Below are 27,564 nucleotides of genomic sequence, written 5' to 3' on the forward strand. Positions count from 1 at the left end.
TAAAAATTTAGAATAGGTTTTGTTTTCATTATAAATTCTTTACCAGCTAGCTGAACTAAAAAGCAATCTCAATTATTTAGCAAAGGGGAGATGGCTGGTATAAAACACACACACAAAAAAAAATAAGGGGAAATGTGTTTTTAAAAAAGTAGTTTTTCATTGGTATGCACAAATTTCCTGTGTATTTGGGCTAATTTTCAAACTGTCTGGTTCCCATATATGGATCATTGCAAACACACAGACACACATTACAGTTTATTGACTTTGTAAATCTAATTCTAGAACTGGAATTTATCTCTATATACAATGTCAGTATTTGGTGACACAAAAAGATCTAGTAAGTGCCAGCATAGTTGGGCTAACATGTGGCACGGTGCTGGGCCACCATCAGGCACCATCTTTGGGACCTCATGTGCTTGGTCCAGCTCTCTCCAAGTGTGTTGAACACTTAAGTCGTGCATTTGAGTGAAATAACTGGATATATACACTCTATCTATAGAGCACTCATAGGCACTTCTATCCTGGGTTCTTTTTTATTCTTTTCTCAGGGAGCCCTGGAAAAATGTGTGGGGACATGTTTCAGGTTTGAAGGTGATAGTGAGGGTTACTGGTACTTAGTCGGCAAAGCAACTTTGCTACTAGTTTGTGATGTGTGGGGACGTATAGGGTCTCACCCTAGATGCCAACAACTCCCTCACTGGCATGTGATGGAGAGTACAGTAGAGAATACCCTGAGGAAAGATCACATCTTCTTTGGCCATTTCCCGAATCCTTCACTCACAAAACATATCTACTTCTGAGCAAGGACACTCCATACCCAGGGTATTTGCCATCAGTTCTTTGTCTGAATGGTAAACTCCCCAAACTTATAATGGCTAAGAAGTTACACAGTTGGTATGAGTGGTGACAAGTGTTCCTAACATACAACTCTGAGTCAGGGTCTCCCATGAACCAAGCTTTTTAGGGAATACTGACCTGCCAATGAGAACAACTTCTGTCACTACTTTTCCGTAGGGGGCAAAAAATATTCTTAAGATTCTGCATTCCATAGTTACCTATGGAAGCTGTGGGCAAAAGTCTTTCAATAGAAGGTGATTCTTGATTCCATCATGTCTCATTTCCTTTAGGAGTCTACTCACCAACTATTCCTTCATTCAATTTCAAACAGATATAATCCTTTTCCAATTTCAATATGACAAGAAAGGGATACCGATAACCTTAAAGGTATAACTTCTTCCATTTGCTGTTGAAGGTATGTTCTTACACAAGAGTTGCTATCTGCAGCCAACATCTAGAAAGATCACCATGGAGCTGTGTGATAAAGCATGCCTGGAAAGGAAAAGAGAAGCCCAGGGCACTCCACAAGCACACTGAGGAGAAGTATCTGTAGCTAGAGATCTCAGAGAGCTGTTTGTCAGGTCCTGTCACACAGCTGTCTGTATAATGAGGTGAGGAAAGCAGCAATGCTCTTCCGTTTCTTATCAGAATATATCTCTAGAAGAAATGCATCATTTAGGAATAGCTTGACTAATGGCCAGATTCTTGCAGATGAGGATGGAATGAGAACAATGTCAACAGAGAAGATTGCCTGGGGGTGGTGTGGTGAAGCCTTGGAGACCTGGTTGACAAGAGAAGTGAAGGGCACCTTAATGCTGCCTGCTTCTCTGACATTAATGGGATTCCTGAAGTTGAGCTAGGCTGGCATTTAAGTCTAGAGAAAGAAAAAAGAGAGGCTGAATGACTATAAAAAGGTAAAGCGCATCCAGGGGCAGGACAGTGTCTGTGGCTCTACAGTTTGAGTGTAATGATTGTAACTGTGCGTGGGGTGAGGGGTGCCGTGGAGGGGCAGGGGAGGCTCACACTCTGCATCACTTTTTTGCATGTCTCTTGTGGCCCAGAAGATGGTGCTGGGTGGCACAAACAACCAGGCATACAACACCCCAGCATACAACAACACTGGGAAGGGAGAGTGAAGGAGCAAGGTCTATGAGGGTGAGGGTGCCTGGGGGTGGCTTCTAACTGCGATTTTACCATCTGTGGATGTGGCTCTGCAATCTGATTATAGGTTAATAAATGTGGCCATCATAGGGAATTTCCCTTACTCTGAGTTCTGACTACAGATTTGGAAGAACTCTGAGGCCATAAGATGAGTTAGCTGGCTGGCTACCCCACAGGCTAGCAGGAAATAGCCCATCCAGTGAACACCCCTGTTTCGGGACACAATCTCCCAATTCTAGGAACATTCTTTCTGCCTCAACCCCAGCCAGTAATCTGGGTAAACACCCTGGTCATCGGCACATGACTCCCAAAGTAAAAATGAACAAAATACAACAAGTCATTTAACTCTCTTGACACATTTTTTCTTATTCATACACGGCAATCATATATCACTATACTAACATATTTCTAAATTCTTCCCCCTCCCCCAAATCTAAGAGTAAGATAAAAATAAGTATAAAAAGTAATACTGGATTTTTCTCTTCACATCACAAATTACTGTCTTTCACATACACTTTGGAAAGCATCAATTCACTCGACCCATTATTTTGTACCTGGGGAAGATGTAAAAAGACCAAGTATTTCTCTGTATATTTGAACTAACTGGCCACAGTGGAAGAAATAAAAGCATGGTAGAACAAAGTGAAGGAAAAAAAGGGTTCAGCAATTCCAAAAGAATCCCCTTCATATGACCACTGAGTGGTGAAGAGGAATCTCGCAGACTTGAAGACAGCCACATGTGTTATTTCCTCTGCCTCTCACCATTTCTAGAGATGTCAGATGTGGTTGTGATTTTTATGCTTTTCTCTCCATTCCACATTCTCCATGTGTTGCTCATTTTTACCATTTGCTCTGGGTTTCATGCCATTCTGTCACATTTCCCCTGCATTCTTTTTCCTGGGCTTTTCTCCCCACCTCAAGCTGCTGGTTCATTTCAGAGTAACTTGTTGCATTAGCAAAACAGAAAAAGTGGGCCACTCTCCAAAGAACAGGATGGATCCTCTCCAGAGAGAGGATCAGAGAAGACAACTACAGCTGTCATTTACTTAACAAGGGAGAGGGGAGTGATAGAGGTGGGGCCACCATTACCTTGAGCAACACAAGGGAGCAGGGAGTAGAAGAGGTTGCTGGAGGAAGAGGACTACATGGTTATGATTAGGATAGTACCAGGACTTCAGATCCTGGGCAGTAGTTGAAGATATATACTCATTGGCTTTCATTTTTTTAAAGATTTATTTATTTATGAATACAAGAGCTGGTGTATAGCCCAGAGATGCGGGGGGGTGAGAGGATTTACCAGAGACAGAGTGGGGAACAGGACAGGCAGACTGAAGTACAATGCTGAGGGGAGCAGTGGGCGAGTCAGGAGAGGTCTGCTGTGCCATGTGGGTAGCTCCCTGGCTGGCCGGGAATTGAACTCATGCTGCAGAGGCTGCAGATTGCCTCATAGTGTGTGCTTAACCCCTTGCGCCACCAGGGAGGCCTCTCATTGTCTATATTTTTGCAGGACACTGTGTCTTTGGGTGTGACACTACACACTAATGAGGAAAGGTCAATTTAAGAGAGTTCACAAAGGGGCTGAGCAAGAGCCCAGCATGCAGTGGGAGTCCTCAGCAAGTCCTATTTGATTCCACTCTGAAATCTCTCCTGAAATGGAGACAATCATTGCCTTTAGGCCATCAGCATAACCTCTTACCTGGATCCAAACTGGGATTCAGCAGTCTTACCCACTCTCAACTGAGAAGTCTGCATCACAGCTTCTATTACTTATTTTCTTAAATTAACCAATTTATGTTTCATTCTTCACCTTATTTGCCTTCATAGACTCCCCACTTGCTAGAGCAGTATTTCTCAACATTTATTTTTCCAGCCCTAATATAGCTAAAGAAGACCAACATCCATGAATAACGGTGACAAAGGCAAGTTCTCTCACCGAGATGCGAGGCTGACCCTTTTTGTAAGAACTCTGGAGAGGCATGTAAATTGAAAAAGAGTTTCTGACACGAGCATTCAAGATTCTAATTCAGTGTGCTGTGCAAGTGTTACTGGCCTTCTTCCTCTCCTGTCTGGTTCCCCATCCTCTAGGCACATGGCATACTATGTGCTGAGACTCTGCTCTTCTGCACACATTGTTCTCTTTGCCTGTAGTTCCTTATCTTGCCGAGCTCTCTGCAATGTACACCTTTTAACTCTGAAGGAAATAACTACCCTTCTAACTCGTGCTCTTCTCCCCTTTCTGCAGAACTGATTACTCTTCTGGAAGGAATGGTGTTTTTCTTTTATGAAGTGGTCTGTTCTACTGACACATTCATACTGCACAACAGCTATTCATTCATCTCCTGAGACTAGAAGCATCTAAAGAACAGGGACTCATCTTATTCACATTTGTCAAGATGGCTGCTAGCTTGGTGCTCAGCAAGACTCAATATGATAGAATTGCACTGAGATGCCAAAATCATTGTCACTTTGGCTGCTGGTGACTAGAGCTACCAGCCTCCTTGTTCTCTTCCTTCTTCCATGCTCCCTTCCTTGGGGCAGCCCCTCACCACTTTGCTGCCCGTAGCTCCTGCCCTGCTCACCCTGCCGGGTTCTGTTACTGTGGCAGCAATGATTTACAACTGCATTTAGCTGAATCTAATCAGAAGTGTGAATACTCCCCTTCTATCTGGCACACATCATAGGAGCTCTAATTATTCACACATTTTGGCAAGCGTTCTGGTGTTCCCCTACCAAGATCCTAATCCCAGCAGATCAGTTAAAATAAATGAAAGAGAGAATCAAAAGGCACTTTAAAAATTCAACTGTTCTCCAAATGAGTTTGAACAGACTCCAGATAACTAGTGGTTGCAGCTGACTGGCATTTAAAATATAAGAACCCTTCTGCCCACCCCCCACCCCAAGTCCCTTCCTGTACCCCCTGCATATAAGAACATGATTCTTCCCTATTTAAGAGAAACACTTGAGATCAGGACTCTGACATATTTGCAATGATCTGCATTAAAAATGAGGAAAATAAAATCAGCACCCCAAGACCCAATCAGTGCCAAAGCAATTCCACTTTTTCCACATAGGTAATGTGATACCATCCCAGGACCGATGATTACAACTTTCAGAATGCATCTATTAAAGAGCTCCCCAAGTGCAGGAAGTCATTAAAGCAAAAATTAAAGCTCTGTACCAAGCTCAGAATTCAAGAAAAGTTTTCAAACACACACACACACACATACACACACAGTCACTCACTCACTCACCAGATTCAAGGAAAGTAACACGGCAGCTTTCCACACACACACTCACTGCTCTTTCTCTTTGCTTGGACTTCTTTCCTGAGATCCTCAAAGCTTGCTCCCTTAGCAACTTCAAGTCTTTGTTCAACTGTCACCCCTCACTAAGAACTTCTCCATCCACCCTACTTAAGATTGCAAACCTCTCCACCCTCTTCCTGCACTATCACCATATGACACACTGCGTATTTTATTCATTCATTAATAGTCTACTCCTCTTCCCAGTGGCATGCAGATTCCAGAGTGTAGGGATTCTTGGCTGTTTTGGACATTGCTGCCTGGAGCAGTATCTGAAGTGTAGCAGGTACTCAATAAACATTTGTCAATTTAAGAGTGAATTCCTCCCAATGGTCTGTGTGTGTCTGACACCAAGTCTCAAAAAGCTGGCAGCCTTGTACTTTCTCACCTCATCACTGGGCAGACTGGCTGTTGTGCAAGAGGCCAAGGGCAGATTTAGTAACACAAGATTTGGGGGAAATTAAGGGCTTTGGGAGAAATTTAAGGGTTTTGAATTCTCGACTCAGCTCTGTCCCTGATGTGCTGAAAACTCCAAACATATCTACACAGTTTTAAAATAAGGAGAATCCCCAGAAAAATAATCTTCTAGGATTTAAAGACTGTTGAAATAACAGTAGGGAAAATCTTGGAAAAGTTAGAGGCATTCTAACTAAGGCAGAACTTTGCATTTTAATTTTCTAACAACCAAGTACTCTCTATTGCACAGATAACAAGTGCTGTAGTTCCTTCCACATGAGGGGAAGCCTGCAAAAATTCATTCCATTCTCATCCACTTCAAAAAGATGACATGCAACAGATGGAGAAAAGTCCCTTGTCCTAAAGCCTGAAGAAACTAACTGACTGTGTTTGTGTGTTGGAGTGGCAGCCAGAAAAGGCCAGAACTTTACCAAACTCTTATTGCTGAAAGTGACGGCTTTCCCTAACCTCATCTCTCTGAGAGGCTTGAGGCAACAGTTCTTCCTGGGGCAGTAAAGTTCTAGATGATTCTTTGGATAGATTAAGGGGGCACTTGCGGGGGCTGACTGAGTAAGCTAGACTGCAGACACAGATTAAGGTTTTAAAATTCTAGTTATTTGAACACTAAGCCCCAAAGGGAACTTTTCATCTGGTTCCTAGCTTAAGTTGGAGAGGGTGGCCTTCAAACTTGAGCTGTGTATGTTTTTTTTTTTTTTTAATAGTTATTCATAGGAGAGAAGGTTGCTTTACACTGAGCAGAACTGTTCCCTTGCTCTCTCCCAGGTGCCCTGGATAACTGAGAGACTTTTGTTACTAATGTCGGCAAGAAACCAAGGAAAATATCACCCCCACTTGTCTATTTATATAAAATATTCCAACCATTTATATGACTTTACGTTTAGGGGTAACAGCCACATGGCATAGATGTTGCTGCTTCATGCATGTGAAATAACACAGTAGAAACCTACTTTAAAAAATTACTTTTCTTCAGTGTCACCATGGAAACCAGCCAACATAATCTCTCCACACCTAACTCTGGGGGGTAAGGAATAACAGTGACTGGGGGGGAAAAATCAAAACATTGAAAATGCTCATAAATTCTGTTATGTGCCAAAAACTTTAACATGAGACATTTTTCCTCTGCTTTGGGCTGGGATGTCAACCTGTGATGTTTACTTTTTGAACTTTGCTTGATTTTCAAAACTAAAAAAATCAAATTGGGAAGTTTAGTGAAGTTCCTGCTAAGCAATAAATCACTTCAGAGCCTCCAGCCTGTTCTCTTAAGTGGAGCTGTAGCTGGAAGCTACAGGGAAAGGCAGCCGGGGGCTGAAGTGGTGGAAGCTGGAGGAGGGGCGTAAAAAACTTGGTAAAAGAGGAAGAAAGAGAAAATGAGGCCTTCAGGCCAGTCATGACCCATCTTGTTGTTCTGATTAGTCTCCCATCTCTAAAACACCTGGATTCTAGTGTTTCTTTGCCATAGGTCCCAAATAAAACCTTTAGGAAGCCATCTGACTAAGTCAACCTGAGTCTTACTATGCTTTTCAAGAATGATGAAAGGACAGAAAACTCTGTCAGAGACTAATTATTTGTAAAAGGAACATAATTTTTTTTTTTTTTTTTTTTGTGTGTGTGTGTGTGTGGCAGGGGGGTGGGAGGGTTGGGACCCAAATCTGGGTTCTGAAGCGAAAGTTAGCAGGGATTTCCCAATTTGATACTTGTTTCTTTGAAAATCACTCAGGCTTGGAGAAGACAGACTTCTTAATAATGACTTATCTAGATTCTCAACTGAAGTGCTCCTGGTGGAGCTGAGACACTGGTTACAAAGATCAGTTCTGCAATTCCATTTTATTCTAAGTTTTGAATGTCTAGTTCAAAGAGGAAGCTGATTTCAAATCATATCCTTTTCATTTATTTTAAATTTTAACCTCAGGATTTGTTACATGTAAATCCTCATTATTTTTGTGGTTGAATTTTTTTGGCAGAGACTCCTTCATTTCCTCCTCTATCATTTTACATTTTTTTTTCTGGTCAGTGGATTTTATTTAATTGCCTGAAACCATATTTCAATTCTAAGTACTGTTTCCTGCCCCTCAAGACATTCTAGTAATAACAGTGCCTAGTATAAGACAATGTAAAAATAAATATCTTTTTTCCAAGGAATTAATAGGAAAGGTAATTTAATAAACTAGTAAAACTAGACACTGTATATTGGAAGTCACATTCAGGTTAACACTTAAGCTTTGTTAACTTTCCTCCTAAGATTTTGCTCTAATCTTTCAATAATATTTACAATGATGAATTTTCCCCCAGATCCTTGGGGGAAGAAGTGTGTTTCGTAGAAGTTACAGAAGTCACTTTCCCACTAAAAACATAAAGGAATCCTGAGAACTGGGTAGAACGAATCTGACACAAACCATTGTAATGGAATCCAAAGGAAGAATTCCTCGAAAAGGCTCCCTCACACAACCACCCCAATGAAATCTGACTTTGATGTTTGAACAGCTATCCAGTCAGCCAGTCAGCCAGCCCATCAATCAGTAACCCAATGGCATTAGGATACATCTATCTATCCCCTAACTGCACTGGGGTACTACAGTATACAAGGCTCCCTTTTAAGACAGGTAAGATACCCTCTGTTCCCTAAGGAGTTCACATACCACCGGGGGTCACATACTATTTCCCACTTTCCTTTTTTTCATCTTAAAAAATTAAGCTCCCCCTGAAAAGCATGAATGCATCTTCTTCCATACACTCCACACTGAGTTCCTGGCCCTGAGATACAGACCGTTTTAAACAGAGAACAAGGGATGTGCATCTTTATCAGCAATCACTAAGAATGAACTTAAAAAAATATATATTCAGTGGCATGAAAAGAAATATGGTCTATAGAAGTGGGAGAGCAGATAAATATGCACAACATGGATAAAAAAGCAAAAGTTATTATAATTTATTCATTAAATCCAGCGTGAGAGAACAACACTCAGAAACACCCAACAGAGGGCTAAACTTTCAGGACATTCCTTTTGCCTGGCAGAGTTTCAAATGCAATATAAGTGAGGCCCCGCAGTGTTTTGCATTGGATTTGCTATAAGCCAAGGCTGCCCTCTTGCTAGGAGGGGTTCCTGCACTTTGCTCAGAAGGTAGTTCACAGTGACTCCCCATACAGAGACCCCTGTAGGGAGCCCCACAGTCAGCGCTGTTGGGCTCTGCTATGTCTGGAAGTATTGTATGACCTTGAGCAAGTCCTCTGGACTTCCTTGACTCCAGTTTTATCATTTTTATAGAAGATATCTATTAGGTCATACCTAGCAAGATAATGCACGTGAGTCTGTTCTCAAGATAATGCACATGAGATAAAACACAAGTACTTCCTGGCATAAACATGCAGGCCCATATTTTTTTAAAAAACTACACTTTCAGAAGCATACAGTCCATGGCCAGGATGAAATCATGGCCTCAGGGTGGCGTCAGATCAGTTTGAAATCCATGAGTCTAACTGATGAGGAGTAGGAAGGTTGAGAAAGGGAGAAATTAAGTCTCCTAATATTCTGGGGGCTGCAGACACAGATCTGTTAGAGTTACTGGCCAGAATGTGATTCCAAGCAATCTTTGCAACTCACTGCCTACTATCCCAAGACCCTTGTCCACACCCCCAGACCCCCAGATAACTACCAACTCTAGCTGGAGTGCATATCTTTCCCTTGTGCTTACTGAATTCCTATCCTGGTTATCTTTTCAATTTTTGTAATATCTGTACTGATAACATCTTTTTCATTCTTGATATATTGGTATTTGTGTGCTTCCCCCCCCCCTTGTTCATTCTAGCTAAGGCTTTTTCAATTTTGTTGATTTTTTTTCAAAGAATCATTTTTTGGTCTGTTTTCTCTATTTTCTATTTTTATTTCCATGTATCTGCCATTTTATTATTCTCTTCCTTTTTATTTTAACTTTATGTCCTTTTTCTAGATTCTCATGGTGGAACCTAGGTCACTGATTTTAGACATTTCTTCTATTTTAATATAAGTCTTTGAAACTATTAACTCCTCTGAGCACTAATTTAGATGCATCCTAAAGATTCTGATATGTAGTGTTTTACTGTCATTTGCTCAAAAATATTTCCAATTTTCTTCATGATTTCGTCCTTGACTCATATTTAGAAATATGTTGCTTAATTTCTTAATCTTTGGGTTTTCCCTGAAAATCTCACTTTATCAAACACTTTCTAACTTCACAGACCAGCTCAAACACTCTCCCCGCTTCCTCAACCCTCCCCATCTCTTGCTCTTGGCCCTCACCTGGGAATCATTCCTTCTTTGGGTCAGAAGTCTACTAGAGCACAAGCTTCACAAGGACAGCAACCATGCCCACTTATCTAATGTGTATCTACAGTGATTAGTTCAGCGTTTGTCCCATATCAAGTACCCATTAAATTATTTCTCAAATGGGTTAATGACTTTTCATCTATTTTATAAACTCTGTTATTGTCTGTGTAACTGAACTAGCCAAGTGTAGGTCTGCATCACCTAAATAGGAGTGAGGGCATACAGGCACCTAAATTTTATAATATTTCTGGGGTTTTGTCCAGGACTGACAATATTGGGGGCTTTAACTAAAGGAGTTCCAAACAACAGCTCTATACAGAGCTCTAAACATCTCAATATTCATCTAATATTGATGGAAATGCAGGATAGAGCTGTTGGTTTAAGGGACACAAACAGTGTAAAGAATGGTCTTCTTAAGAGGAGACACTAGATGGGAAAAAGTCGGGTTTTTTCTAATGAAATAATGACATTCTCCTAGTAACCAATGGCCAGTTGCCCATTCCATGACTGCTAGGAAACTCAGAACTACATCTGTGTTTTTTCAATAACTTCCTTTACCTTATAATACTTGATAATGTTTCTTAGCCTCTTTTAGTGATGGATTGCTTTTTCCCAGATTGAGTTGTTTTGGGTCTCAATGTGTCTATTTTTTGTTGGTTTCCTCAAATTTATTTTCAAAGGAGGTGGGATCAATCAATCATGTAATCAATCAAGCGGCTTGTCAATAAAATTTTGCTGAACAGGACTGTCTTCATCCCATTAGGGAGTTAATTACAATTCTCTTCTGGTGGTTGGTGAAGAAAATGGGAAGTTCTCCTATATGCTTGAGAATGTTATGGAAAAAGGGAGCCCTTGGGATAGAAGCGGGACTGAGGGCAGGAGTCAGCTAACTGGGTCTCTCACCTTGGGAAGGTGCTCTGAAAGCCCCGGGCTGGGGCTTAATTAATTGGTTCCAGTGCTTCCTTCTTCCCTGAAGTGCTACATGTGTCCCCTCAGGCCTTTCAGCAAGGCTGAATGAGACCTCATAGGTAAAGGAATGAGTGTGTTTGGGAGCAAGGACAGCCCTGAGGCTTAGGTCAGACTGCCTCACAAGGAAAAGTGACATCTAGAGAAAGGGAAGGTTGCTGGGAAAGTCACAGTAGGCCTGGGCTGCAGCTTTAGGGAGGTGAAGGTCTGACCAAGGGGAAGGACACTAGGGTGTGGAGGTTAGGGGGAAAGAACTGAAGTCATACCTGGCCAAGATAACAATGAGAACAGCTTTGTGCAGGACGTGGTTGCAGAAAGATTGGGGGATCACCCCCAATAGGCCACGTCAGTGTGAGAGGGAACAGAGGCCAAGGCTCCCTCAGAAATACCTGGAACACTTTCTCGAGTGGGTTGTAGAAAGGCTGGGAAGTAAATGGCCAACAAATCTGTCAGATTCACAAAATTGGACCTATCTGCAGCATCTGTAGTCAACTTCCATGCAGACCTCCTCAGCTTGGAGAGAGGATCCCTGTCACCTGGGCTCCTTCCTTCATGTGGGGCTGCATCTTAGTCTGCAGGGCCTTCCCACTTTTGGGTCACGGGGAGCCCTGGGGATGGAGGGTGTTACTGGTGTTTCAGGAATGTGCCCTGTTTACAGTAAGCAGGTTTTGTGCAGGCCATCAGGTCTGAGGGCACTGTCCCATCGGAGCCCTCCATTTGGGCTCCCTCTTGGAACATCACCACCCAGCCTTCCTTTTCCCACAACAAGCGCCAGGGCTCCTCCTCGTCCCCTATTTTAACGGTTAAAGACATGCACACCAAATGCTTCCTAATTACTACTTTCATGGCAGATGCAGTCATTTCCTTGGATTTTACTGCCATTAGTTTTCCTCACCGATTTATCCTTAGCTACTCTCCTTGAATCTTGCTTGCGTCCCCCGAGCCTTTTCCTCCTCGCTCCTCACGGCTTGTCAGCACGCCTCCAATCCCCAGGAGAGATGGAAAGCCTTGTAGAGCCCACTGCGCAAACACACATTCCTATTCATTTATCACATTTAGCATGCGCACTTCCACTCTCATCAAAACCAGCCCCAGCTCGCTAACTCATTTCCCTCTCCCAATTACAAATTAGTCCATTAGGCTGTCTGCAGTAGGCCCTCTGTTGCATCTTGGTAATGGCTTCTGAGATTTCCATCATAATCGTAATGGCTCCCTATGCAGCCATGAGGGCAGATGGAGGCCGCTAGTGGGTAATGAGCTATCACGCTACCAAAGGGCACAGCCCTGGGCTCATTATTTAGTCTTGGCTGTTTTGTGAAAACAACAAGAAAGGTAAAATGCTGAAGGGAACACTTTAGCATATTAAATTAACACTTCTTGAAAATTCTCTCTGTAAACATGCCATATTTTCCCTTTATGCAACATCCCCAGTGCAGGAGCATACAATGGAGGGCTGGCTGGGGTGAGGGGAGTATGTGGGGGGTGGGAGGGTGAGGAGGAGGAAAGGAGGGGGAATGGGAAAGAAATGAGTCAGAAAAAGGGGAAGAAACATGTCACTGGGGAGCATTTCCCAGCATGCTGAGAAGTCTTCAGTAAGCAGCTATGTCCTCTCCCAGTAATAGCCATGCCTACCCCCGTGACCCAAACAGAGAGGGGCTGTCACCAGCAGCCAGTCTCACTTAATGATGCTCTGTCACTTCAAGCCAGTGTATCACCAGGTCCACAATGAAAGGCCCTGCAGGTATTGTCTGATGCAGTTTGTGAAGTGATGCCATTCTACAATTTATTTTTTTGGAAAACATAAGAACAACAAAAGAAACAAACATAAAACCAAAATGCCCACCAACACCCACAACAAAATTCCCTGACTACTACTGATGAGGAAAGCAGAGATTAGCGCACAGGGAGAGATGAGAGGTAAATCCACAGTGTTACTCCTAAGCCCACCACCTTAACTTCTCTGTGCTGTTGCAACAACTGGTCCTCTTGGGGAGACTGTTCCTTCTAGTGATGATCCCTCTCTAGTCTCCAAACTAACCTCACTGCCCTTCTGCATCCCAACCTTGCCCCCAGCCTCCAAGTCTCCTGCACATTTGTGGTAAGGTTCACTAGACAGAGGTCAGCTTCTGATCTAATAAATTACTCCCCTAATGTTATCGATTCTTGCAAAACTGTTTATCCTCAAGCTTTACCCCCAACCCCCACCCATCCTCAACAGGTTATTTCTTCAGTAGGTGGCTGAACTTTGGGAGCTGTCCCCTAATCTTTCACCCTGAATTGATTCTGATTTTTCAGCATATGGCTCTGCTTGTCTCCTTCGTGGAGGCAAAGCTGACCACAGCTATACCCTGACAAGGAGAGCTAGGAGAGATAGGTGCCAGCACCTTCTCTGCACAGAAAAGACAGCAAGTACGAACACAACTGTCTCTGATTGGAGACAATCCAGGCAGAAGATGAGTCCACCGTGGTTCTGAGGAAACAAGAATGAGTCTCAAGGAACCAGAGGCACTTCTATTGATAAAAATACGATAAATAATACAGTGGACCTATTTTCAGAAATCTTTTCTCCCTTATTTCAAAGGAGTTATCCTAAACCTTCCCTAACATGCCTAAGGTTGATCTAAAACTTGTCATCCCAGTCTGTTCTTTTATTGGCTCTGACATCTACCACCACACTGCTTCTCTCTGAAGGGTTGGAAGGCCTTTCAGATCTATTATCTCGTTCATCCCCACGGTGACACTGTGAGCCAACAAGGGGAGGCTGTAATTATCCCCAGGACACAGAGCGGGGAGGTAACTGGCTTGTCTAAGAGCTCGAATGAAAGCAGAGCCCCCGAATCCCAGTCAGGGGCTAACCCTGCCACCCAACAGCCCCCCTTGTGGCTCCACAGCTCCAGAAGCTACAAATGCCCTTTTAAATAAATCCCACAATCCTGCCCTGATAATGAAACACGAGGGCGGTTTAGAAAAGTCTGACTTCTAAGGGTGGAAATGGGCCGAGCCCAGAGTTCAGGATGGGCCTGATCATAAGCAGAGTGGAGAACCTGTCAATTTAGCTAGGCTATAAAATACAAATTTATGAGCTGTTTTTGTTAAATTCCGATATGGATTTTTGAAAACGAAAAGGATGGATGGGTAGATGGCAGCAAGATGTTTAATCAATGTCATAAAATATAACATTCATTGGGCTTCTAAAATGAAATTAATAATCTGTGTAGAAGTATCATTAGGAGATAAGTGACATTTCGGGCTTTGATTTGTAACTTGCAACAAATCTTACTTCCATATACTTCAAGCATTTTTAAGGATATTCATCTTTATTAAAAAATACCCAAACCTTTGCCCCTGTGCTTCACAATCAAACCTTTCTTTCCCTCCAGGACAGACCACTAAATAAAAAAAGGATACATTATCATATACATGCTTTAAATTAATGAAGACAGAAATACCATATTTAAATTAAATCAGGGATTTCTCACTTGCTGCTTATCAGGGGAACTTAGCTATCTTTAATAAGTTTTTTTTTTTTCTTCTCCTTTTATCCGAGACATGGGGCTTGAGCTGACTCTGTCTGAACTGATGAGACATCTCACTTTCATTCAAAAGGCTAAAGCAAGGGATAGAGGGAATGTCGTTCTCCTACATAAATTCTAGAACCATAAAATAATATTTTAGAGCTGAAAAGGACTTTAAAATCACCTAGCCTTAGCTCTTCATTTTACAGTTGAGGAAACTGGGGTCCAGGGAGAGGGTCCACAATGACACACTGGAGAGAGCAGGTCAGGCTTAGGAGCGAGTTGCTCACCTCCCATCCACTAAATCATGTTCTTTCCCTTGCTTTGAACATCAGCACCAAATGGGGGAAAATGGAAGGTGGACTCCAACATATCTAGGTCATGGACATTCAGAGTCTATTTTCCTTTCTTTTAGCTTTCTTTTCACTTATTCTGGAAGAGGGAGTCGAGGAGCATGACTAACTGGCAATGAGGAGAGTAATGAAACTTTTCAACTCATGCGCAACACCCTCGCAGGTAAACTCCGTATATGCTTATCCTAATTAAATGGTCCTTTGCTGTTTGCGTGAGCATAGGCAAGAAGTGCTAGAGGTGGGGTGCTCTGCCTCTTCTGGGTGAATCAGAGCTCACAGGAAAACACTGCATAAGCTGCCTGAGAGAAAGGGATGGCTGCTAAGATCTCACTGTCAGGGCCCAGTATCTATTCTGAGTCCCTCTAGAGCTTCATCCCACGCCCTCTGTCAATGCTCCACCCCCCACATATGCCAAGAAGGGCCCATGAAGAACTTCATATGCAAAAATACTCATTAAATCCTCCCCCCAAAAATATTTCTCATGACCTACCGTTAACTGCAAGTTTTACCTAACTATCCTTCCTCGAATAGATAGTATAATTCTACAATAAAGAATGAGAGCCAAATATAGCCATATATCCATCTGTCTATCTGTCTTTCTACCTCTCCTGTTCCCTCTTTAATTTCTGAACTATTGCGGGGAGGAAGAGTCTATTGGAGGGGGTGGGCATAAAGAAAAGCTCCTGGCTCTTGTTGAAATGGCCTGTTTCCAAGCATAAAACCCCAACCAGGATCCAAGCAGACTTACACTGAGAGTAATTTAAATCACTGGGACAGTTTATCATGTGCACTTCTGTAACACCATTTACAGTCAAGAAATTCTCATCTTGAAGCCACCTGCAGAGGCTCTCTCCATCCCCCACCCCAGACATGTTCTGATCCTTTGTCCAGAAGAATACTTTGCAATCCTTGTGAGAGCAGGCCCTGAGGCCCAGCCACCCCTGTCACAAAGAGAAAATGATCTGGTAAAATAGCAAATGTCCACAATATCCAGCAAGTCCTTTGGGGCTGTTTGAGCATGTGAAACTGATTTTTATGGGTTCAAGTACATCACTATGATTCTCTTTCAGATTCTGTCTCTCTGCTTCTCTCCTTCACACCCCTCCCCCAATTCCTTTCCCTTCCTTGACCTCTTAGATAATTGCCCTTAACTAGGGTCTTCCCTCTCCCTTCAGATTGTGATGGGGGCTAATCAGAGGAGGAAGCCACAGTGAGCTTTGGAGGATGCAGTGCCCCAGAGGTGGTAGGGAGAACAGCCGGAGCCTTATTTGAAACAAATGGTGCAGTAAGTCCCCGTGTCCTTACAGCTTTGTCCTCCAGAGGTCCTAGGGAGGAATGCTTGATGTGTCTCACTGAACATTACCTCCTAAACCCCTGAAATTTCATTACAACCATTTATCTTCAAAGAAATCAAAACGCAGCCCCTCCCCCACCCCATGGAAAGGTTAGGTCTTTGCTCAAGCCTACGGACTTTAACCTCATAAATATTCCCAGCTATAAGATCTTATTAAGAAGGTATGTCTCCCAGGAGCATAAAACCATCAAGCTGTAAATTTTATTTAATTTCCCATGAGATCTTATGGCCTCATACATATAATTAGAGTGCAGTATAGAGCACTTTTTTGTGTTTTGTCAATAAATCACCAGGGAACAATCAACGTTTAAGAGGACAAGCTTTAATGATTTTTCAGACCCCTAAGCAATCGTGCCTCCACAATGGCAAGCCAGTCTTTAACCTCATCTAACTAGGACTGTGGACTGTGGCGTCAGATAGGACCCCAAACACTTAATCCTATTAGATTCCCCAGCCCAGACAATCACAGCAGAACACCCAAGGGACGTATTGATTTTGATGTGGCCGACCTAGTAGACAAGCCGACCTACTGACAGTGCTTTATTAAGTGTTTACAAATTAAATATCTGAAGGTCTGCAACAGACCCAGCTCGGTTAAATGGGCCAGTGCGAGATGTGTGAACTGGACCCGAAGGGAATGTGTTGAATATGAGGCACCTTGGGGGAATGACAAGGCAGGAACTACCCCTTTGATTTCAGCATCAGCTTTCAGAAAGTGAGGGTGCTGCAAGAGATATTCCATAGACGTGTCATTTGCTTTTGTTAAGTTTGCTAGGACCACGGACACATGATGTGTGAGGCCTTTATTCATGTCAGAAAATACGTATTAAATGAAAATGAATTCTTCATCTCTCCTTGGCTAGGGTTCTAGAAGAAAGAACCTTGTTCCTTTGGGTTTCTCACACTGTGTTTTCTAAACAAATCTGTCATCTGATAGATAAATCATAAGCCCTCAATTTTTTATCTGACTTGATAGCTGTACCTGATTAACTGCTTCCCATGTGTCCTTTCTCTGCTCAAAAATATCTTAAAGCCTCTGAATTTCAAATTTCTAGCCAAACATTCAACATCTGGCATAATCCAACTTGCCTGGTGTGACCTTCCTGATGTTCTTCAGCACGATCCAGCTACTCTACAAGAAGCACACCTCACAACCGAGACACATGTGTGGTGGCAAAAAGAACAAGTCTTTGGCCTCCCCAGCGGTGCAGCGGGTTGAGTGCAGAGCTGTGAAGCTGTCCGCAGCCTCTGCAGTGCGGGTTCGATTCCAGGCTGGCCAGGGAGATACCCACATGGCGCGGCAGACCTCTCCTGTCTTGCCCGCTGCTCCCCTCAGCAGTGCTTTTGGTCCGTCTGCCTGTTCTGCTCCCTGCTCTTTCTCTGGTGAATACTCTCACCTTCCTGTGCTTCTGACCTGTACCCCAGCTCTTGTATAAATAAATATATCTTTAAACAAACAAAAAAGGACAAGTCTCACCTTCCCACTGCCCAGTCATTCCTCAGCAGTTCTCACCACAAAGACTACCTTCGCCCCAAATGAGCTACCAAAATCCCACCAACCTTGGAGGATGCTCAATTACTGCAACTCTTCTCTGATCACCCCAGAAATTATCTTCACTGTGTGCCTAAGCTCCTACTGATAGTTCATTATGTTTTCCTATGTCTGTCTAATCTCCCGACTTGATGAAATTCCCCGAGCTTCCACTGCTACTGCTCACCACACCTCCCCACTGCCCCCTTCCTTCCACATGGAACCAAGTTGTGTGCTCATCAAAAAGTAGGGCTGTGGAGTGACCAACTACCTGACTGGCAGATAGATGCTCTGCAGGTACAAGAACCACCTGTATTCATCATCTCCATCATTCACAGAAGCCCAGGAAATGAAGATGGCAACACTGAAGTGGGTCTCTCATCAGGGTTAGTTCAGAGAGTCATCTGCCCAAAATGATGCGAAGATTCTGATGAGGTGAGCCTAAAGCGTTTGCTCTGTTCTGTGATTTTATGAGCTGTCAAAACAAGTCTCCACAGATATCACCATGGAATTGACTCACCTGGCAAAGGCACATACCTTGTTATTTGATCTTTTTTTTCTGAGCTACTTTTATCTCAAAGTTCTGAATTAGCCTTATCTACCGTGGTACCTGTATTCCACTTAAATGCAACTCAGTGCACCTGGTGACCTGACTTACATACCTGGATCAAAGGACTTAATTTGTTCTGCTTACTTTTTTCTTGATCTCACTTAAAAAAGACTCATTCCAACAGAGCATTGGAGGCTACAGACAACTGTAGTGAGAAAGAGATCTTTCAAGAGAATCTGGCTGTTGTCTGCCTGCAAGCAAACAATCCAATAACCGTTTCAACTGTTTTCGGACAACAACATCCTACAAACTCTGCCTCAGACATCACGATTTGACTTTTTTTTTTTTTTTTTTTTTTTTTGAGGAAAGTTAGTGCTTAGCATGGTACTTGACACATAGGAAGGACTCAACGGAGTAAACTCTTATTTTTTCATCTTTACTCCACCCTTCTGCCCTATGCTTACCTTTTATTCTCTTACATCTTGGTTTGTCCAGACCCAGAGGCTTTCAAAGTGGGCTGCACAAAGCTAATTTAGGGTCAGCATGCTGAGGGGATGCTCTGGGCCCACCAACCCCCATCTCTGTTTTATAGACTAGGCTTCCATTTTATGTCCAAAATAAATGGAAGAAGAGTTTAGCAGGTACAGAGAGTTTGAAAACCAATGCCCTAGATTAGGTGTCTCATCTTCGGCATGGTCTTTTTTTCAAGCAGTAAATGACCAAAGAGTCATATGGTAAAATGTGATTTATGCCAGTGAACTGAAAATCAATCTACATTTCTGGAAGAAGTATTCCATGTATCTCTATTAGCTTCTACTCCTCTCCCCCCATGTGCCTAGGATTCTCATGGAGAGGAGGCTTATGTGGCTGACCATTTTTTTTTTAATATTTATTTATTTATTTAAGATTTATTTATTTATTTATACAAGCACTGGGTACAGTCAAAAGCGCGGGAGGGTGAGAGAATTCACCAGAGCCAGAGGGGAGAGCAGAGCAGGCAGAAGGACCGAAGTACACTGCTGAGGGGAGCAACGGGTGGCAGGAGAGGTCTGCGCACCATGTGGGACCTTCCTCTGGTGGCCGGGGAGCAGCCGGGGATCAAACCGGCGCTGCAGAGGTTGCGGGTAGCTTCGCAACCCAGCGCTCAACCGCTGCGCCACTGGGGAGGCCCGTGGCTGACCTTTTTGACTGTGGGGAAGTCATGTGTGGGACATGTGAGAGGTGAGTTTGGAGAGAAGTGTCAGGGCTCACTGTAGTCAAGGAAAGCTTCATGCCTCAGAGCATGCCCCTGAAGGGTCAGGGCGGTGCTGGCTTTCAGAATCAAGCTCCATAAAACAAATGGCTGCAAATGGCCTTTTCCCAATCTTACAATGCAGTAATTCATAAAACCCTCCAAGGGAATTTTTATGGCTTTATATTAATGTTCATTTAGGAAAGAAGTGAAAAGGGCATTGTCAAGATTTAAAAAAATCATTAAAAAGGGTCCACTCTTAGGTTAATAGTGATACTTTAGCACAAAAAAATGCACTGATATACCATAAAAACTGTTACAAGATACTATTTTTTCATTTCTAGATGACCTCCCTTTTATCTGTACTTTATTGAGATTAAAAAAGTAGGTTGGAGTAATTAAATTTTCTCATTTTCATTTTAATTCAGTAAATATTAACCAAATACTTATAATATGCAATGTCCTGTTAAGGGTTTTGTAACATAATATCTAATCTCTACCTTTAAAAATCCTACCATTTGTAAATTCATTAAAAAAACACAAGAAATCTGTGTACATATATATGATCATTTATGAAGATGCACCCAGATTGACCTGACTTCACTTTTAAGGGTTTGGTAGCCAGATTGATACTAAAAACAAAAACTAGAGTGAAAGCAAGAAATTAGTAAGAAGCATCTGCTGTGCTGGAGGGTGATATGAAGGACTCAAGAAAGGAAGGAAGGGGTGGCTGACACGGTGGGGTCATCACAGCTGCATACACAGGTGAGCAAAGAATAAACCAGGCAAGGTGAATTTAGAGAAAAGAGAGGGGGAAGCACCTTTTGATGGTGTTATTTTGAGAAGGCTCCTGGAAGACAGGCAGGGAGTCACTGTGTTTCCTTACTGCTGGTGCATTCTCATCCCCGGGGCATGCAATGCTCTCCACAATAGGAAACACATCTATCAGAGAAAGTATCCGAATGGGAGGCTTCCCTGACCAGAGAGCAGTGCTGCTAGTGATGTCAGAATAAAAGCTCTTTGAAGGATACATACAGAAATTTAGTGGCTTTTTGGGGGGAAGGGGAGAGGGTGAGAAAGGGGTGGAATTATTTTCTTCTCTGTACTTATCTTTATTTTTGATATTGAAAACGTCTTACTTTACAGAAAAGCAATACATGTTATTTTTCAAAAAGGTAACGGCGAAAACAACAGAACATAAAAAGGAAGAAAGAAATAAGATTGGATCCACAGAGCAGTCCAAGTCATAATAACATCCTTTCAAATAAAGGTTGCCCTTCTCACACCCTCATCTCCATTGCTGTAGGCGGTCACAGCAATTCTCCCTGCAGGACTATTGGGGCCACACTTGCTATTTTATCAAGGGTTAGGACCGCATCTCAGGGATCTTCATGCTGTACAGCAGGGGCTGCCGAGCATCCAGACCATCGCTCTGAATCTGGGTCAAGTTTGGAGGAAGGTAGCAAAGGAAGCAGTAAGGTAAAGAAACATTTTTTGTGTGGTTGGGAGAGGTATATGCTTATTATTACTATTGTTGGTATTTTGTTGTTTCTGTGCTTGGGAAGGGAAGTAAACTTGTGGATTGCCAGTACACACTATGCTTGGGGCCTTTCAATAATCATTTGACAATCACAAAACTCTCCCAAGTACGTTAAGTATGTTAATGACCAAAGATTTAATCTATATTCTTAACCCAACTTGTACAAACCTATAAATAGGCTCATCTCAGGGTTATTGCTATTATAAATTAATTACGGAAATGTCAACCAAATCAGGTATGTGCTGGTGGAGTAATGGGAGGGCAGTGATCCAGTGAGCAGAGGGTGATGCCCTCTTTGCAAAGTTCACAGCCTCTGGCCAGGTTCCAAGGCTTCCAGGGAGCCTGACCTTGAAGAAGACACTCAAGCTTGGCTTAATCTCGAGGAAGTGATGGTGGATGGGAAAGCGGCTTCTGGAGACACCTCCTTCAACTGGATTTCTGCCTTCCTCGTCTGTTATTTCCCTCTCTGGGATGGGGGAAGCACTCTTAGTACACCTGCCTTTCTTTAGATGAGAGAACAGATATCTAGGGGTCTATCTACATTGGGCTAATGCTGGCTAGGCCACCCTCACTGATCTACTATCGGAAACAGAAAAATATGGTTGGGAAAGGAATAAGAAACTACTGAGTCACTGGAAAGAAATGTTTTCTACAGAGAGGACACCAACGTTCTCAGAGGCCTAGAGCCAGCCTGGAACTGCCCAAGGGTGTGAAGAGATCAAAATGAATTGTGTACTTAAACAGCAATTTCTTTCCAGAGGTCAAAACAGGTGGACTTTATCCAAATAGCATATCCTCAGTGACATATAAGGAATCCAGAAAAGACTCAACTGTCTCCCTGAAAGAAGGGAAAGCTAATTTCAACTCATTTAAATGGCTCCCCTTTGGGAGCAAAAGTTCCAGGGTCTCCAGCTCTGAATGTTAATATACATTCTATGGCTTGGGAAGGACAGAATAGTATGTTCACCACAGCTTGTTGAGCACTGTCAGATACTGGTTTAATCACTGCAACAACTTTTTAAGACAGGCATCATGCTCATTTTGCCAGTGAGGAACGAGGCTCTGAGAATTTAACCAGCTGAAGGTTACAAAGCTTACAGGGTGTACAGTCAGAATTCCAAACCCATGCCTTTTACTACAGTTACTGATAATACAGATGGACATACTACAGTCTGAGTGCACTAGGAGGTCATTTACTCTGACCTCATCGGTCAGAGAATATCTATACCCAATGGGAATATCATCTCTCCTTTAAAATCTCTGGGAACAGTCTACTCAGCACATGCCTTAAAAAATTTACATGTACTTTTATGCCACTATAACAAATTATCCACATGTGATGCCTTTAATTTACTCGAATTTGTAGGGATTAGCTGTCTGGACAATTCTTTTATGATTCAAACACCAGAGTGTCATCTCTGGTCAAAAGGCCCTGTCTCTGATCTTATTTAATAGCAGTGAGCAATCTGGTTAACCTTAATATAGTTACAGGACTGGTATTAAGCAGGGCATAGAAGCAACAAGACAGAAGCCAGGGGAGAGGCTCTGAGTCACTGAAACCCAGTGCAGGCCTCACACAAGTTGTCTGAATTCCAGCACTCCCTACCCTCTGCAGTAGACAAATCACTTCTCCTTACTCAGCAGCCAAGGGAACTGGAATAAGAATACTTAGTGCCAATTACTCTACAGAGTTGTTATGGGGAGTGCAAAACTGTATGTAAATTCTCATCATCATGACCACAGGCTCTCATCTTCTTGGGGGCACAGATCCTGTATGAAATTGCATTGTAAGTTGACTTTTCATGGAGCTCTGCCACACTCCCCTACTACTCCCTTAACTGTAAATTCCTTGAAGGCAGGTGTCTCATTTACACTTTCTGTGCCTCTTGAAGCATTCAGCACAGTGATTTATGGACTAAAAGCATATTTCTTTTCAAACAGACTTAGTAAAAAGTTATAATTGAACACCATTGCAAGTAAGGCACTGTGAGGAAAATTAACAAAGTTTATAAATGATTGAGTGCCATGGGGAAAATAATGAACTAGAAGATGTGGTCCTAGTTAAATGAAGCTAGAAACATCCAGGTAAAAAGCACTAATTAAAAATAAAACCGTCAACGCTGTGACTAGAAGACGGTATACAGGAAAGGCTATGACTTAATGGAAAGAAAGACCACTCTTGCTGGGGAAGGCTTCATTAGAGGAAGAACTTTAGTTGAGCATGAGGATATCAAGGGCTGGATTCATTTTCAACAAAAACATTTATTGAATTAGTTCCCCTCCTTCCCAACTGAAAAACGTGCGCATCAGAGGTAGGCAAGGTTTGCCTACATGAAAAACTGAGAATTTGCTCTCTAGCAAAGGGGCCGGCAGTGTGGCTAGGAGGCCCTACACACACCAGACACTGGCAAATGTCCAAATGCCATGCCTTGGGCAGAGCTTCCGGGATTAAAGGTCTGCCACTTACATCTGTGGAAAGAGAACAACAAATAAACAACAACAACAAAAAAAGCAAGTATCACTATCACTGCCCTCTGGGTAGGCTGATTGGAGGAAGGGTCCAGGCTCCCTTTCAGTGGAGATGGAGACAGGCCCCAGGTCTCCCCAAAGGAGTTCAAGCCAGACCTAAACGGAGGGAAAGAAAAACATCCCATTTCCTGATCAACAGTTTCTACCATAAAGTACTTTAGGATCTGTTTCCTGGTTCCCTATGGTGGGTCCTAATTAAATGGGTTTTCCTGCATGAGCGCTGACATCTCTGGGGATGTCATTGACTGAGAGGGAATATAAATAGAGGTTATAAAATCATGATCACAAATAAGGGCTTAAACTTGACCACCTACCCTAGACACAATGAACAACTAAGGTAAGTATAAGGGAGTTTTACACGCCCCCATAAGTGGTTCTACTTATATATTTCATATCTCAAAAGGCGAGAAAGCAGGTATAAAAATGTACAAAATGCAAGCTTTCAATGGATGTGTAGTGGGCTTTAAATGTTAAGTAGGATGCTTTGGGGGACAGTTTTCTAAGACAAAGAGAAAGAAAACTGCCTCTATCTGGGAGACTTTGCGGCCTGCTTCCAGAAGATCAGAGCCTGACTGAAGGCCCCCCAGAGGCTGGGCTTAGGAGTGATAACCACTGCAAGGACAGAACACTGATGAGGGAGGTAGCCCTCTGGGTCCCCACAATGAAAGTGAGTAAACATTATCTTGTGAGTCAGATTTCCTAATTACATGTTACCCTCTGTGACAATTCTTTGGCCCACAGCCTTTAGATCAGTCTTGTTTTAATGCTCTAGCCTGTTCTCTGCTGCATTATTTGTAATTAAAGGCACTTTTGAGGACAGAGTGCAAAGGGGGCTGGGTGTCCCCTGAAGCTAGTTTGGTATGTGGTAGATGATCCCTGAGGGATTGTGAGGCCAAGGTGAATCTTTAGGCAAAAGAGTTTGCATTACAACGGCTTTTTATCACTTGGAATGTCTTTCTCCCCAGCCATTCTTGGAAAATAAGGTGTGATTTTATCAAGGGAGCTAGCAGGCTTCCTTGAAATGTGGGATGTGAAAACACATGGCCCTCACCTTTCAGAAAAAAAACTGTTCCTGATACATTAGACACAGGACAGATGACAGACTGAAACTGGGTGTGCCCCCAGCAAATTTTATGCTCAGACTTTTACTGAAAGGTGATTCTCACCTAAAAAGCATCACTGGGAGATTTCACGGAAGTAAAAAAGCATCTTATGGACACTGAGAACTCTCCAGGCACCAGTAGGAAAGGGTCATCCTGCAACACCTATGCTTGTGTAACAGGGTGCCTATAACACTTGCAGAAAGCATTTATAGAACCAAGCATCCACCATTAGATTTGAGAGCCCTTGACATATTCCTAAGTGATTCAAATTCATGCCATTTTGTTAAAAGCAAAATAAAGTATTATCTCACTATGATGTCCTTGGTTTCATGTGCTTCTAAGCAAAAACATGCTGAAATTGGCACACAGACTGACTTAGGGAGTTTGAATAAACTGATAAAACTAGTATTTTGTAGTGACCCTGTGAGGAATGGCTGGCTGCTCATAAACAGGGGAGGGATTTGCTAACTATGCAGGTTTGCTGCCAGGCCATTATGGCTTATTTAAAACAGGCTAACATTGATTCTGGTTACATGTTGAAATTCATAAAAGTTTTGAACATGTTTTGTTAGTCTTATAAAATTGGAATGTATGTGTACAGTAGATTTTAGAGGCTCTCAAATATTAAGCATTTCACACAAGCTGTGAAAAATACTTGGCTCCCCTCCCCCTTCCCTTTCCGTCTTCCCTATTTCAGCATCAAATGTTATTCAGGGATAATGAAAACCAGAGTAGTCTATGCCTGAATAACTAGGTTGTCTAACTGCATTACAGTAAAATGAAAGATCAGACTGTGATTGGAAAGAGCCAACTTAACAGCCGCAGAGCCTCGGGAAGGACATGCATCTTATAGCCAACAAAGTTTACTGATGCAGCCCCCTTGACACCTGATTTAGGGCCAGAGCTCTGGTGAGAGAAATTTAATTTCTTTCCACTGAGCTCCACAGGATGGTATTCAACTGTTGGAAGGGTTAAACTTCACATGAAACTGGGATCTGAGGCTCTTTCTGTGATGTCTAATCCAATCAGAGATGACAGAGGGGTTAGAACAGGAGCTGGCCAGACCTCTGAAACTAATGTTTTCCCCCATATGCCTGTTTCTACTTATGGATATATTGCCTTAAAAATGCAGACTTGTGTGTTGAAATCTTGATTATGGACATTGAGCTTCCCAAATCCTTTTAAACAAAGCTTTCCTCATTGTAGTTCCACTATTCTTATCTCCATTGGTCAGTTAATACACTTTCAGTGACTGGGAATTACTTTAAGGAATGTTTTAGCCACTGGCATAAAGATGAAATGTCCCCCAATCAGTTGTATCAATACCCTCTGGGTTCACACCCATTAACAGCAATAGCTGAAACTCAAGCAGTAGAGAGCACCTCTAATTAGCTTCCATGTTTTGCGGTTGTAAGCTTCTAAAACAAAAGCAAAAACAGTAACAAACCAAAGCAAAAACAAACAAAACCAAAAAATGAACAACATGCCTAACAAGATATAGATTAGATTTGGCTGAGAATTCTGAATTGGGTTTTCTCATACAGATCACAACCACTGGGTCCATCAGTGTGCGCTCAGGAATGTGACAAAGGGTGTAATGTGGCATAGAACCTGAGAGGTATGTAAAAGGGGCCCCATAACCACTCAAAGGCAGAGAGTAGCAGGCTGACCATTTAACTTTATTTTCGTCAGTTTCAGGTTTACTGGGAGCCATTTTGAATGATCAATACTTATAAGCTGTAGAGGTGGGGGTGCTGCTAGGGTTTCAAGGGCAATGAGAGGCAGACTTAACTGACTTTCTGTCCTCCCTCACTCCACTGTAACCCAGTGGGGCTGCTCTCACTGTTCCTGGAAGATAATACGTCCTCTCCTTTAAATCTTTGCTTGAATGTCACCTTCTAAGTGAGGGCTTCCTTGATTGTATTCAACACCACATCCCTTCCTATTTTATTTCTCTCTCTGCCATATTTTCTCTAGATAGCACATCATCGGACCTACTAATTGGTCTACATATTTAAATGCTTTTCTCTCTCCTCGCTATTAGCTCGATGAAGGCAGGAGAGAGAGTCATATCTCTAGTGCCTACAATGATGCCTGACATAAGTAAGTACACTAAAAACATTTATTATAAATAACAATGAATTGAAGTTAGGGAGGCCAATGCAGTTAATTTTGAGGTACTTGGACACCAAACTGGCAATTTTCTCACAGATCTCAGTCTTAGTGTGTGAAAGAATGACACACCTGCTCCTTTAATGTTTTCAACATCCTCTGAGAAGGAAACCAAGTCCTTAATTTGATTCCAGCCATATATTCTCCTCTCTCTTTCTCCCCACCCTGCCCCCAGCCATTTCTGGATGCCTTTTCTCTTTTTCTTTTTAAAGAGCTGTACTCAGAAAGTCATAAGAGAAACCTGCATGAAAGAATGGCCATGTTTTGTTGATTATAGCCATAAACTCTAGAAACAGTATATCCAACAAGGGACTTACTCAAATACCATTTGAATTGGAACCTCTTTCTTCAAGAATCCTTCTTTCAACAGCCTTTGTGCAATGAAATAGACATATCCAGTGGGCTGCTGGGTTAATTACAGCTCTGCATAACTCTAACTGTCCCAGGGGGGAAGAGCCTGCCTCGCTTCGCCTGTTTAAAGGTGTCACTTGCTTGACTTCCCTCTTGATCTCCTTATATTATTTCCAGCCTGCCCTTCGCCAAGAATGATTCCCTGTAAAGATATCCAGGAAATTCACAGGCTGAAAACACACTGCCGGAGGTCAGATCCCCACAGCTTTTATTTCTGACACAGACTACTAT

At 42.6% G+C, this 27,564-nt stretch overlaps 1 protein-coding gene and 1 long non-coding RNA gene across 11 annotated transcripts in view; one reads left to right on the top strand and one right to left on the bottom strand.

The window, feature by feature from the left end:
* AUTS2 (activator of transcription and developmental regulator AUTS2) overlaps nt 1-27,564 on the bottom strand; it is a 1,093,480-nt gene that overhangs the window by 256,994 nt on the left and 808,922 nt on the right. The gene's annotated exons all lie outside the window — the stretch shown is intronic.
* LOC129145515 (uncharacterized) lies at nt 1,104-21,051 on the top strand. Of its 2 annotated transcripts, none has more exons than XR_008551203.1 (3): nt 1,104-1,252; nt 14,975-15,075; nt 20,754-21,051. It is a non-coding gene; the product is annotated as an uncharacterized LOC129145515 (long non-coding RNA). The 2 variants fall into 2 exon arrangements; XR_008551204.1 differs by lacking the exon at nt 1,104-1,252 and adding an exon at nt 1,405-1,448.

Source organism: Talpa occidentalis, unplaced genomic scaffold (assembly GCF_014898055.3).
Source record: "Talpa occidentalis isolate TD23 unplaced genomic scaffold, MPIMG_talOcc4v2.1 talOcc4.12, whole genome shotgun sequence".
NCBI lineage: Eukaryota > Metazoa > Chordata > Mammalia > Eulipotyphla > Talpidae > Talpa > Talpa occidentalis.